Source organism: Magnolia sinica, chromosome 5 (genome assembly GCF_029962835.1).
Source record: "Magnolia sinica isolate HGM2019 chromosome 5, MsV1, whole genome shotgun sequence".
Taxonomy (NCBI): Eukaryota; Viridiplantae; Streptophyta; class Magnoliopsida; order Magnoliales; family Magnoliaceae; genus Magnolia; species Magnolia sinica.
In genome coordinates this window covers 45,912,089-45,926,965 of record NC_080577.1, presented here as the reverse complement: position 1 = coordinate 45,926,965, position 14,877 = coordinate 45,912,089, and positions in this window count along the sequence as shown.

The following is a 14,877-nucleotide window of genomic DNA, read 5'->3' as shown; positions in this document are numbered from 1 at the left end:
AGAGCATTCATCCAAAGAAAAGAGGCAGAAGGATGAAGCGCCACCACAAGCTAACAAAAGGAGGTCGGACGAAAATAACTCTAGTGATTGGAGGCCGAGTAGAAGACCAGAAAGCAAGTTTAGCTCATATACTCCCCTCAACACATCACCGGTGAAAATCCTGTTAGATATCCGAGACAAAAGACTACTGCATTGGCCGAGCTATATGAAGACAGAAGCAGGCTAGCAGGACAAGCGCAGGTACTATTGATTTCATTGCAACCATGGGCATAACACCAGCGAGTGTGTTGACTTGAAAGAACAAATTGAAACCCTTATTCACAAAGGGAATCTACAGGAGAGGAGGAAGACAAACAACCTTGGAAGGACAAATCGTTGAGCCGAGTAGTGAACGATGTCATCGAGATCTGAACGATATATGGGGGGCCATCAGCAGGTGGGGATTCGAATCAGGCTCGGAAAGCCCACACTCGTAGTACTGACCCTACGCATTATGTCTATCTTGCTGACAGGCCGAGCAAGGAGCCTCAGATGAGCTCGTGCAGTTTGGCATTCACGAAAGACGATGCACGAGGGACTCAGCACCCCCATGACGATGCGCTGGTGGTCACAATGACCATAACTAATCGAAAGGTATACCGAATTCTGGTCGACACTAGGAGCTCAACCGACATCTTGTATTCTAAAGCTTTCGACAAGATGGGGATCGACAGATCACGCCTCCGACCAATCTAGACCCCGTTGCATGGCTTTATGGGTGATAAAGTAATTTCAAAAGGAGCGATCTCCCTCCTAGTGATGGCTGGAGAAGGTCAGAACTAGGTCACCCTGTTAGTAGACTTCCTGGTAGTAAACACGCCCTCGACCTACAATGTCATCCTCAGGCGACCTTCCCTCAACTCCATGAGGGCAGTAGTATCTACATACCACTTAATGATGAAATTCCCTGCGCTGGGGGGAATCAGATACCTTTGAGGAGACCAACAAGAGGCACGATGATGCTACTCTGTGGCAGTTAGGAAGGGCATGGTAAAACAAGCCCTTACAATGAACATGCTTGATCCAAGAGAGGTTGCTTTAGAGAGCTCTTCCATAGAGGATCTTATGGTCCTTCCTCTCGATGATGTGGATCTGACCAAGACAGTCCAGCTCGAATCGTTGCTATTTGATAGCCAACGGACGCTGATGCTAAACTTCCTAAAGCAGCATAGATATGTCTTCGCGTAGTCCCATCATGACATGTCAGGTATCCCTCCAGAAGTGATCGTCCACAAGCTGAATGTGGAACCTGAGATAAACCAGTGAAACAGAAAAGAAGAGCCTTCGAGCCTGAGAGGTATACTGCAATTGCTGACAAGGTCTCTAAAGTCCTCGGCACCGGCTTCATCAAAGAAATTCATTACCTAGATTGGATTGCGAACGTAGTGCTTGTGAAGAAAGCTAATGGGAATTGGTGGGTCTATGTGGATTACTCGGATCTGAATAAAGTTTGCCCCAAAGACAACTTCCCTCTTCCCAAGATCGACCAATTAGTCGACAGCACGGCCGGGCATGAGCTTCTCAGCTTCACGGACACATACTCCGGCGATAATCAGATAGAAATGCACCCTCTGAATAAACAGAAGATGACCTTCATCATAGACAAAGGGCTATACTGTTACTGGGTCATGCCCTTTGGCCTTAAAAATGCCGGTGTAACATATTAAAGGTTGGTTAACCAAATGTTTGCTCGACAGATTAGCCGGACTATGGAAGTTTATGTTGACGATATGCTCGTGAAGAGCATCAGAGCATCCAACCATGTATCAAACCTCTGAGAGACCTTCTCAATCCTGCGAAGGTATTGTATGAATTTAAATCCAGCCAAATGTGTTTTTGGTGTAGGGTCGGGGAAATTCCTTGGTTTCTAAGTCAGTAAGAGGGGAATCGAGGAAAATCTTGATAAGATCAAAGCTCTCCTCAACATGAGTTCACCTCAGACAATGAAGGATATCCAGTGCCTTAATAGAAGGGTTGCTACGCTCAGTCGTTTAATCTCCAGAGCCACTGATAAGTGCCTCCCATTCTTTCAACAATTGAAGGGTTACAAGAAAGCAGAGTGGACCTCGGATTGCGAGCAAGCGTTTCAGCAATTGAAGCAATACTTGGGGTCGCCGCCACTACTATCCAAGCCAGAGGAAGGAGAGCCGTTGCTCCTTTATTTGGTGGTTTCTGTGCTTTCCGTCAGCTCGACCCTTATTAGAGAAGCTGGAGGTAGGCAGCATCCTGTCTATTATATCAGCAAAACACTAGTTCCGGTAGAAACGAGATACCCGAGTATGGAAAAGCTTGCCCTGAGTCTGGTCGTCTCTGCACGGCGTTATGCCCATATTTTCAAGCACATTCCATCATCGTTATCACAAATTCGCCACTTCGAAAAGTGCTCCAAAAACTTAAAGTATTCGGACGCCTGACCAAGGGGGCTGTTACGCTTGGAGAGTTTGACATACAGTATCGACCAATGAATACAATCAAAGGCCAAGCAGTGGCCAATTTCATAGCGGAATTCACCACTCTGAACTGCAAACTCGAAGGTATCAGCTCAAAGGTTATAGCGGACTCAGCGATGAGCCCTACTGTTCCCCCAGTTCCTTCACCCCTTGTGGACACCAGGGCAGAAGTAAGGACTGATAAGTGGACAATGTTCATAGACAGGTTTTCCAACTCAAAACGAGGAGGAGCGGGGATCATCCTGGTCGCACTCGACGCGACCACCATTTAGTACGCGATCAAGCTCCGGTTCAAGGCATCGAACAATGAGCTAAAGTATGAAGCATTGTTTGCTAGGCTGAAATTAGCCGTTAGCCTAGGAGTCCACCTCATCGATGTCCGATGTAATTCCCAACTAGTTGTGAACCAGGTGTCAATAGAGTACGATGCGAAGGAGGCGAGGATGCTAGCCTACATAGGCGAGGCAAGGAAAATAATGGGGAAGTTCAAGGAATGCATTGTGAGTCAAATATCGAGAATGGAAAGCTCCTGAGCCAATGCCCTCGCAAAGCTGGCCTCATCGACTGAAGGGAGCATCTCGAGGATTGTCCTTGTGGAATTCCTAGATACACCGAGCATCGATCGAGCCGACCAGGAGACCATCAATCTGGTGCGAGCAATCGCGAGTTGGATAGACCCTATAGTTAGATAACTCGTGAGCATCGAAGTCCCCCAAGATAGGTTAGAGGCTCGGCATCTGAGAGTCAGGGTAACTTGATACACGATTTGACACCTTGTACAAAAAAGGGTACTCTCAGTAGTACCTTAGATGTCTCCGACCCGATGAAGGAAAATGTGTGATCCGAGAGATACATGAAGGAATTTACGAGAATCACTCCAGTGCCCACGCCTTAACACACAAGAAAATTCGTTAAGCGTACTTCTGGCCAATAATCCAAAAAGATTCCAAGGATTTCGTCCGAACATGCGATAAGTGCCAGAGATTTTCTGTTGTCCCAAGGCAACCAGAGGAAGAGTTGACCCTCATGAGCAGACCATGGCCATTTTCTCAATGGGGAATTGACATCATTGGCTTCTGCCCTGAGGTAAGGGGCAAACCAAATATGCGATTGTAGTGGTCAATTATTTCACCAAATGGACAGAGGTTGAGCCCATGGTAAAGATTACTGAGCAAAAGATAATAGACTTCATTTTGAAGAACATTATTTGTCGGTTTGGCATCCCACGCACCATTGTGTCTGATAACAGGAAACAGTTCGACAATGATAAGTTTAAGGGCATGTGCCGAAGGCTCAACATCGTCAATGCTTACTCATCACCTTGTCATCCTTAGTCCAATGGATAAGTGAAAGCTGTGAATAAAATCATCAAGCATCATCTCAAGGCAAAGCTGGAGAAAGCAAAGGGCAATTGGGCCAATGAGTTTCCATTTGTTCTCTAGGCATACAGAACCACGACTTAGTCAGCTACAGGAGAGACCCCATTCTCTCTCTCATACAGCTCAAAGGCTGTTGTCCCAGTCAAGATATGGCTTCCCACCGCACGGGTACGAAACTATCAAGACGAGCAGAATACCAAGCTAGTCATGACAAGCCTCGACTTGCTTAAAGAATTGGGGGACACTGCCAGACTACAAGCCGCGGCTCGGCACTAGCACGTCGGCCGTTTCTACAACTCCAGGGTCAAAACAAGGTGATTTCGACGAGGGAATCTCGTCCTTCGACGCGTGTTCCAGAATACTACAAAACTCAGGGTGGGGTCCCTGGGCCCAAACTAGGAAGGGCCCTATTGAGTAGTTGGCTCGGCCAAACCCAGATCTTATTACTTGGAGGATTTGGAAGGACGACCATTGCCACATCCTTGTAATGCTAAGCATTTGAAGATCTACTACCTATATAGGGAAGTAATGTAAGGGTCAGGAACACTTGTTATGACAATACTTTTAATAAAGAATGTTATTCTTTACATGAAGTTAATCTACATAGGACTCCTCCCAAGGAATAAGATCCCAATGATGAGCTGATGAGCTAAAAGATGTTCGCCTCGCCATCTAAGCATGCTACGAGGGACCATTTCTCACATGTAGAAATGAAATCCTTTCGCAAGTCGAACCCTTATAGAAGAGGTCGGCTTGTCATTCGACCATTCGACAAGTTCGACAAACGCAATCCATAGTCAACCAATTGAATCATCATTCAAAAAGTCAGATTAAAATTATAAGTTGTAAAATCACCACTATTTTGCTATAAAAAGTTTTACTATAAATAAATTCATTCTCTCCGAGGAAGAGGGTCGGCCGCGGAGCTAGGAGGTTGAGCGTTGGGAGCCCCTTCAGTATCAGCAGCGACAAGACGTTCTTAGGCTCGACAGTAGCAAGAGCATCCTCGACATCATCGGTAGCCAAATTGCCAAGGTCCAAGTCGGGATAAAGACCTCTAACATCAGCCAAACATGCATTATAGGAGGCATTATAGGCATAGTAGTAGACCCTGTCCAACTCGGCGAACCTCTCTAATGATCATTTGAACTCCTTAATGGCTGCAACAGCTCGTGAAGCAGCCAAGGCTTCGAGATCGACTTGTTTCTTAGCCAGCTCCTCGGCAGCGTCAGCTTTAGCCTGCCTAAGTTCAGCTGCCAGTCGCGCATTGTCCTCCTCCACACGTTCAAGGAGAGCCTTTGAGCTCATCAATTCGGACTCAGCAGAGTCCAAGTGAGACTGAAGCCCATTGACATCCCCTTGAAGCATCAACTCCCTTAAATGGCCTTCCCCCACCAAGCCCTTCAACTTCTCCTGCTCCTCGGTTGAGGCCTTCAGGAGCCCTTCCATCTCGGCCTTCTCCCTCTCAATCTGGGTGATCGCCTTTAGTCTCTCCCAAATCAAGAGAAACATCGGCAATGCTTGAAAAAGCAAGGGTTAGAAAATAAAAAGCGTCAATCAGAGCCAGCAAGTCACGTTGAAAGCTTACCGTATAGCGGACCGAGGCATAATCATTGATGAACGACTCAGGGAGGTGGGAGAGAGTGTTGGTGATCGACTTCTTGGGGGCATGCTTGGCCGCCCAGTCATTCAGAAGAGACATATGGTAACCGGACGAAAACACCTCCGATCCCGAGGGAGGAGCCTGATCAACGACCCTCCTGATGCCACTAGCAGCAGAGGCCTGAGGTTCGGCCTCGGGTATAGCTGCATTCTCGACCAGGACATCTGTCCTGCTAGCTAGGAAATCCACCTCAGTAGCAGTGAGGTTGATATTGACAGGTTTGTCCAAGACGCCCCTATCTCAGGAGAGACTTGCGACAGCAATCTCTCCGACCACCTCCTTCTCGATCCCGGGTGGATGGGATGGGGCAGCCAGAGGAGCCTCGGGAGCTGAGGCAGGGGTGGCGGCGAGCTCGATCACATGAGTAGTTTTCTTCTTCTTCACCGTGATCTTCATGCATGGCTCAGAAGCCATTATTAGGCTAAGAGGGGGACGCGACACCGATGCCCTTTTCCTCTTAGAGCCTGAAGCCTCAGTCATACCTAACCAAAAAGGATCAGCTTAAAAACACGCCTATAAAGAAGACAAACCATATAAGAAGTCACAATACTCACCTATAGCATTGGGGAAGGGCTTGAATCTATAGAATCCAGATTGAAAGAGGTTGTCTGGACTGATGATATCGTGTCAGACATGCTGCTCTTCCTTGAGCACTCGGGCCGTGACAACTTGGGCTCGGAGGAAGGAAGATAGGTCGGGAGGACCTTTCGGATAATCTACAAACAGAGGACATAGATCAGAATAAAGAATGAGCCAGAAATATAAGATGTAATACGAATCTCAAAGAATTCAACCTGGATTGGAAATTTTAGTGGGCACTCTCACCCGCAAGTTGCCGAGTTCAGAAGTAGACACCTCCCACTCCCCCGAGGCCTAGAACCATTTGGCCTTCTAATCCTTATTGGAAGAAAGAAGTCTGATTATGAGGCCCAGGGTACATTGGGCCCTTGCTGAAAAATAATACAAGCATGACTTGAGCAAGTCATGTTTGGCTTGGTACATGGACAAAAATTCATCTAGCGCCAAATCCTGGTTCTTGAGTTAGCGCCAGATGAGGTATGAGGAGACCAGAATTTGCCAGACATTAGGAACCAACTGTCCCGGCACCAATCTCTGACGTGCATTTACTAAGCGTACGAATGGGTGGATGGGAAACTAAAGCCCACACTGGAGGGCGCAGAGGAAGATAATGACATCTCCATCGGTTGGATCTCCTAGAGCATCAAGGGGAGAGGGTGCTCTAATATGCACCGAGTCGAGGATCTGGTACTCGGCAGGGATTCGATCCATTAGGGACTCGATTAAGACTGAGCCCCCGAGAACGACCACCTCATATCGGCCTCCCAAAGGCCTGGCCATGGCTCTTCCAGTCGAATCCCGAGGTATTCTCTTCGATCCTCGAGCGTGATCCTTTGCTTTTGCGCCCGTAGTCTTCTTTGTGGCCAGAGAGGTATCACCTCAAAGGGACCTTCAGAGTCCCTATGCTCGGAGTTCGCATTTTTCGGCTTGGAGTCCTCACCAACTACTCGGACTATTTGGACTTCGCTTGAACCGTTCGACATAATGTGTTTAAAGGGAGGTGAAAGAAGGCTTGGGAAGAAGAGAACTCAAAGGAAATCGCTCTCCGAAAGACGATTGGCGGCGCAAAACTCTTTGAGAAATGGAATGCAAGAGGATTCAAATGGAAATGGAGGGCAGCTTTTATAGCCTCAATCTGCTGCCTGCAATCATGACAGACAACTATTTTTTAAGCCGAAACGGCAGGACGCCAAGCTCTACGGTACACGTGGCAGTTCAACATTAGTCCAAGCCTAAATCCTCCAAGCCCTATGAAGCCAGTAATGAATGACATTCAAAACACACGTGACCCTCCATCTTTTAGCCTCCACGCGACAACATTCCACTCGCTCAAACGATTCGAATCTCTAACTGTTGCCACATGTTTATCTATCATAGGCTCGTATCCGAAAGGTCACTACCGAAGTACGGCGCCTCAATCGCGGAGAGCAATGACACAACTATTCGTTTCAATCTTGTCGACTCATCAAAAGAGTGGTGGTTCATTTCCCCAGGCATTTACCCCTTGAGTTCGAGCTCGAACTCAGAGAGTAGGGGGCTTCTGTTATGGGAAAATATGAATCAACCTCGAAAGGAATGGACTCGGCTCAGCTGACTAAGTGATAGTAAGTTGAACGACCGAGGCTGACGAGTGGAACCTCGACTTGGCAACGACGGCTAGTCTAACCCAGTCTAGTAGTAACCAAAGTTCAACTCCCAAGTTCTTTTGTAGAGCTATCACATAAGCTTGGAACCCAGAAGAAGCCATTACACACCTCCACTGTTAGCTCCAACCCGATTCTTGCTGACCAATGGTCAGGCTCAACCTACGTATGGGTTCAGACCGTTAGAAGATGGACTCAAATCATAGGGTCTGCTCAGATGTGGATGAGAACGTGGTCAGCAATCGTGTTGAAGAATCAACTCCAATAACGTATGTGAATAGTTGTTTCTGGCACACAATTACGAGATAACTGCCAATATCAGCGCACCCATCGTTCATACCTAATGGCAGTTAACCAAAAGATATAAATAGGAGGCATAGCTACAGGACCATGTACACAAGATCTGACACCCTAAACCCCAGCTACACTACTTAGACTCAGATTCCTAGCCTGACTTTGGCATCGGAGGGTCCCCTGCTCTAGGTAGGGTCTCCTTTGTCCTTCTTCTGTGTAGGCTTACAGGGCTCACGCGAGTGCTCGGAGCTCGAAAAGGGTGAACCAGATTCCTGCATCAACAAGATCTATAGAACCTTATACTCTTTCTATTTGATTGAACACTGCGCTATCTACATTCAAGAAAGTAGTTCTTCTGCTAAAGCTTCTGCCACGTCTTTAAATATCCATTTGAAGATAAGTACATTTATTTTAATGTATTTTATTTTAGGTTTGTCTGAGATAACTTGTGAAAAAATCGGTGGGGTTTTTATTTGTGATAGCCCATGAAAATTACAAAATGGATTTTTATTTATGATAGCCCATGAAAATCACAAAAGAGGTTTTTATTGTGATACTCCGTGAAAATCACAAGGAACTATATCAAGTTGTTAAGGTGAACTTATGAAAACCTTATTATAGTAAAAGCCAAAATTACGAGGTTAGTAATTTTAGGAGTGAGTAGGTATGGTTGTTTTAAGCACCGAACCACTATAACTCCATGTGCCTTTTGGTGAATGCATTAGTTTTTTGGTGGTGGATGTTATTTACTATTATATCTTCTTGTGGTGAATGCTATAATTCTTTTATCTTCTCTTGCTAGTTTGAAAGGTTGATTTTAATGTCATTAGTGAAATAAGGTTGTCCTGTGTAATATTTTAGGTGAAGGTTGTTCTACAAATCAACTAGAATCAAAGTTTCAATACTTGGGCAATTGAAAATTTTATACTCTTTATATATTCCGCATTTTATTTATTTACTTAGCATTGTCCTATTCACCCCCCTTTAGGACATCGCTAGCTCACTTTTTCACACCAAGTGTGTCAAAAAAAAAAAGAGTTGGTGGATCAGTTGGTTTTCTACTGTGTAAGCGTGCCAGAATTAATACAACGGCTCAATCCAAACCGATCAACTTTGATTACAAGCGCCAAAATAAGCAGATACGTCCAATATGAATGCATATGACCAGATTTTGAGAAAATTAGTCACTTACTCAACCACTTGTAGAAGTTTATAATGAACATACGATAATCAAATAATGAGGTTCTTCCTCCGAAGATGGGTTACTTTGTGCCTTCCATAAAAAATGACTTTTAAAATACCAATACAAATAATAATAATAATAATAATAAAATAAAAAATGAAAAACTCATAACCATTCACTAGGAACAATTGCAAGAATGCGTTTCTTCAAAGAATTGCTTAATTTGGATCAAGGAAAATCCAACGTATGAGTGTAGCTTAGATTACAACTAAAGATTATAGCTAATAATTACCATTACTTGATTACTGGTACTCTTAAAATAAGCTAAGATAAACTAAATTGATAGGTACGGTTGGTGTGAGATTTATGGTATTGTTGAGTTCCTCTGTTATTTATAGGTTTTTACTATAACTTAGTCTTATAAATCCTTCTTCCATTATTACAAATGTAACAACCATCTGAAAGCCTTTTTAGATTTATTTTTGTTTTAAATTTTTATTTTAGCACGCTTCCTTGTAAAATGGTAATATTTTTCCTGGCCAAAGCTTTGCTGCTCACCTTTTACATTTTGACCACATTTCTTATATATAAATCACACCAATGTATCGTTCACTCATTAATGTCGTGAGCTAGATTTACGGCGACGCTAGTACCGTAAAAATCTCAAAATCTCTAAAAAAAAAACTTTTTAATCAGTTCATATTTCTCATTGAATCCCACGTGTTGTTCTCTTACAGGTTTTCTCATCATACCTAAAAATACGGCATAACACTATTGTGCGACCTTAAGATCCACGCGCGCAAACTCTCCGAGTGGAAACCGTACCATACATATACTCTCGTTCCTCCACAGCAAAATGTCACAATCTTCTAGAAAAGTTGACTCATCCATACTCATCCTCTCTCCCTCTCCCACTCCACCGTCTCAGTTACTTTTTGGGGTGCGTCGAGGGTACACAAAAAAGCAAGGGACGCATGCACCTCAACCATGCACATCAATGCAAAGGCCCACATGCATGTAAATGATTATATTATAATATTCTGCACTAGGAGAAGAGCGGAAATCTGTGATACTCTAGCATAGTGTGACGCATGATATGCAAGTACTTAAAAATTGCATGTCAAGAAATTCAAATCCAACCGTTCATAAAGTTTTTAACTGTGCTGTCGACTTAAAATTAACCTTACTTTATTATCTAACTATCAGGGCAGTGGCCATTTGTTGGACGGCAGAAAATGAAAATTTCTAATGATTTTATTTCAACAAATAAATGTTCACTAATCAGAGGTCAATATTGTTCAAATAATTATATTTTTAGGATTGTATCGTAGAGTCCGTGGTTTTCACCGTTTAGTTAGTATATGAGACGCACTCGATTTCCGAGTGCATGTGTATTAAGCGTCGTATACAGCCAGACTATAGACGGATAGAAAGATGATGTAAACCAGATTAGATATCAGGCCAACGCCTTCCCCTCTTATTCCACATCATCCATCCTGATCACCGCCGCGCCACCTCATCTACTCTTGAAACAAGAGAAATTTACGACTGTGGACCCCACCTTTTATCCATTAGATATTCTTGAAACAATACAAACTTAACTTCCGAACTTAGACCCGCTCGTGCGGACAGTAAAAGTGAGGATGAAACTACCCCTCCTTTTTAAGTAAGCTGGCCTATGACTACGGATTTGTGGCCTTTATGACTACTGATTGTACCCATAGTTATAGGTACTTCTAATCCGTAGCAATAGGGACCATGGCCTAGGGACCTAATAAACTAGATCAGATAGTTGGGACCCGGCCGACTGGGTCAGTTGTCTTGCCCACTTGTTTATTTTAGATTTTTCTCATTTTTTTTGTCTTATATCATAATGAAAGTAGTCAATTCATTTTTTTAAATTCATCTCATTTTTTGTCTTATATCATAACGAGAGTAATCAAAATGAATTGACGTGAGACCCACATAGCTTTCAATAGTAAGGAGTTCCTACGTTAAGTTGTTGTGGGCAATCTGCGTCCCTTTGGATTATAGGGAATTCATATAACCCTAGGTTATAGGCAAGTTACATAATTTTTAGATAATTTATTTTGCATATGCCTCAATTGAGTTTCAAAACTCCTTATTTGAATAACTTAGTTAGAGTCGAACAGCATCTAAAAGAGGTTTTTGGCAAATTGTTTTCAAACCCCAACATGTGGTGTAATCTACTTTAGCACTAGAGCTTCTTCATTTATTTTATCATCAAAACCTTCCTAGTAATTCAGCAAGGGAACCTAAGAATTGAGTGAGGGAACCTAGGAATTGAGTGAGGGAACCTTGAAATTCAGCGAGGCAACTTAGAACTTGCACGGGGCAATGTAGAAATTGAGCTTGGGTTTGGGATTACAACAGAATATTCATCACCTTCTCAAACCACCATTTCAGTGTATACTTAGAGCTTGGGTTTGAGATTATAGCAGAATATTCGTCACCTGCAAAGATGAATTGAAAAACATATCAAACATAAAATTCACAAGATAATCATAGTGTACAAAATCAGAAATAACTGAAAACATTGTAGCATTTCATGAATTTGAACTAGCTTCATATGAAATTGAGATAGAAATTAAGCGAGGAAATACCAGAAATTGAGTGAGACAAACTATAAAAATAAGCGAGGCAAACTAGATATTGAGCGGGGCAAACTGGATATTCAGCGGGGCAAACTAGAAATTGAGCAGGGAAAACTAGAAATGGAGCGGGGTAAACATGAAATTTAGCGGGATAAACTAGAAATTGAGCAGGGGAAACTAAAAAATTAGCGGGGCAAACTAAAAATTGAGCGGGGCAAACATGAAATTGAGCGGGGCAAACTTGAAATTGAGCAGGGTAAATTAGAAATTGAGTGGGGCAAACATGAAATTTAGCGGGGTAAACTGGAATTTGAGTGGGGGAAACTAGAAAATCAACGGGGCAAACTGGAAATTGAGCGGGGCAAACTAGAAATTCAGTAGGGCAAACTGGAAATTGAACGAGGCAAACTTGAAATGCAGCCGGGCAAACTAGAAAAGAGTTGGATGTTTTGTCATTTTGTAGTTCTTGAAACATGACAGCTAAAAATGACATGCTTTGTGCCATATCAAATTGATCTTAGCGAGGTTCTACCTTTCTCAACAATTGAGCCTTGATGAATCACATCAATCATATCATCATTCCTCACTGTGCTCAGGCGATGGGCGACAACGACAGTGGTTCGGTTGATAATGATCCTGTCTAGTGCCTCCTGCACGACCTGTTCGGACTCTGCCCTGCACGACCTGTTCGGACTCTACATCAAGCGCACTCGTGGCTTCGTCTAAAAGAAGTATTCTTGGGTCTTTTAGAATTGATGTGGCTATGACAATTCTCTGCTTCTGTCCCTCAGATAGCTGAGTTCCACGCTATCTAACCATTGTGTCAAGACTCTGATGAATGATGGAAAATATCATTAAAATTTTCCATTTCCTCTTGATGAAGGGTGGATTACATTGCACCAAATATCATGATATTTCATGACATTTGGTGCAACCAAATGCGGCCTAAATTAACTCTCATTATTCGGTTCATTTATGTCCAAATGCAGGGTAAGTTACGGTTAAATGGAGATGAACATTCACAATATTCTTTCATTTAGAAAATTTAGCTGTTTCGCTATATTATCGCAATTTTATTTTCACCAGTCCAACTTAAAATGAAGCCAACTGCAATTTAGGACTGGCTTCACCTCTTAGTTGAAGTGCGACTAACCCAAGTTTGGGAATCTCACTTTGCCGTAACTTGATTATCAAAATCCAATTCAATTCTACATCCAAACATAGACTTTAAGAAATGATTTCAATCACAAGAAGAGCTGAAATACTATTAACCTGAGGCATTTTGTCTATGAACTTTGTAGCATTGGTAATCTTAGTTGTCGCTCTGATCTCTTCAATGGTTGCGTCATCCTTACTGTAGGCAATGTTATCTCTAATGCTAGAAGTAAACAGCACTGGTTCCTTGCTAACAAGCTCGATTTTCCCTCTTATCCATCTGAGTTGGAACTCCTTGAGATTTATACCATCTATCAGCGAGGCAAACTAGAAATTGACCAGGGTAAATATCAAATTGAGCGGGGCAAACATGAAATTGAGCGGGGCAAACTAGAAAATCAGCAGTGCAAACATGAAATTGGGCGGGGCAAACTAGGACTTGAGCGGGGCAAACATGAAAATGAGCGGGGCAAGCATGAAATTGAGCAGGGCAAACATGAAATTGAGCGGGACAAACATGAAATTGAGCGAGAGAAAAGATGCCCACATTCAGTTTGAAATCCAAGTAGACATTAGTACTGGTAAGCAAACTGGTAAGTGATTATATGTAAAGCTAACTTGCACGGGACTATATATATAACCTTCAAACTTGACAAGCTTGATGTGTGGTGTGTACATAAGCTTTATTGCACAAGTGTGTGGACTTAGCAAGGCTCATGTTCAATGTGAGTAAAAATATTAAGTTAGCATATGCATTTCAATAAATTAAGATTTAATCGCTGATTCAAGTTTTGATTTTTGTTTATTAAGATATACTTATTATGTATGCATAAGGTGAAATGAACAGTTATGAATGGCTATGATTGAAGCCAAGGCATCTCTTGATAGAAATAATTGGACCACTAAGAAGTGTGCATGCCAGTTACACCTATCATGAGATTTTCATGTTTTACACTAATGTTTTCAGTATTTATGTCATTGGAAATGCTGACATTGTGATCACGCTTAGTCCCACTTTGATAAATGAGGTGATGATTGCCGTGGTCTAGTGTCGATAGTTCCAATGGACCAAATAATTCAGGATACTTTATAGGATCCATTAAAATATCTAGTAGAATTTTGATCGTTAATGAATTATCATATAATATATTGCATATTGAAGAATTCATGATTATCCCAAGTTAGAGAATGTTGGAATCATTGGCCATGTATGACATGTTTTCTTCTGGTAATGCAATGATTGGTTTAAATTAATCACAGTGGGTATATACGCTTTTATAGGTATGAAGTACTATAGACAACTCAAGATAGAATTGTATTGAAGAATGACTTATCTCCTTTTACGTGAGAGATTGAGAAGACATAGGTAAGTAAAAGAGTTCTAAAATGGGTGGACTTTCTCCCATAGTCACTTCCCTATGTAAAATGCATTCGGTCCCTAACACAGACCTCATGTTTGCCCCACTAAATTTCTAGTTTGCCCCATTGAATTTCATGTTTGCTCCCCTTAATTTCATGTTTGCTCCGCTGAATTTCATGTTTGCCACGATGAATTTCATATTTGCCCCGGTCAATTTCATGTTTGCCCCGCTCAATTTCTAGTTTGCCCCACTCAATTTCTAGTTTGCCCCGTTCAATTTCATGTTTGCCCCGCTGAATTTCTAGTTTGCCACTCAATTTCATGTTTGCCCAGCTCAATTTCATATTTGCCCCACTCAATTTCTAATTTTCCTTGCTCAATTTCAAGTTTTCCCCGCTTAATTTCTAGTTTGCCCCACTCAATTTCCAGTTTGCCCTGCTCAATTTCATGTTTGCCCTGCTAAATTTCTAGTTTGCCTCGCTGAATTTCATGTTTGCCCCGCTAAATTTCTAGTTTG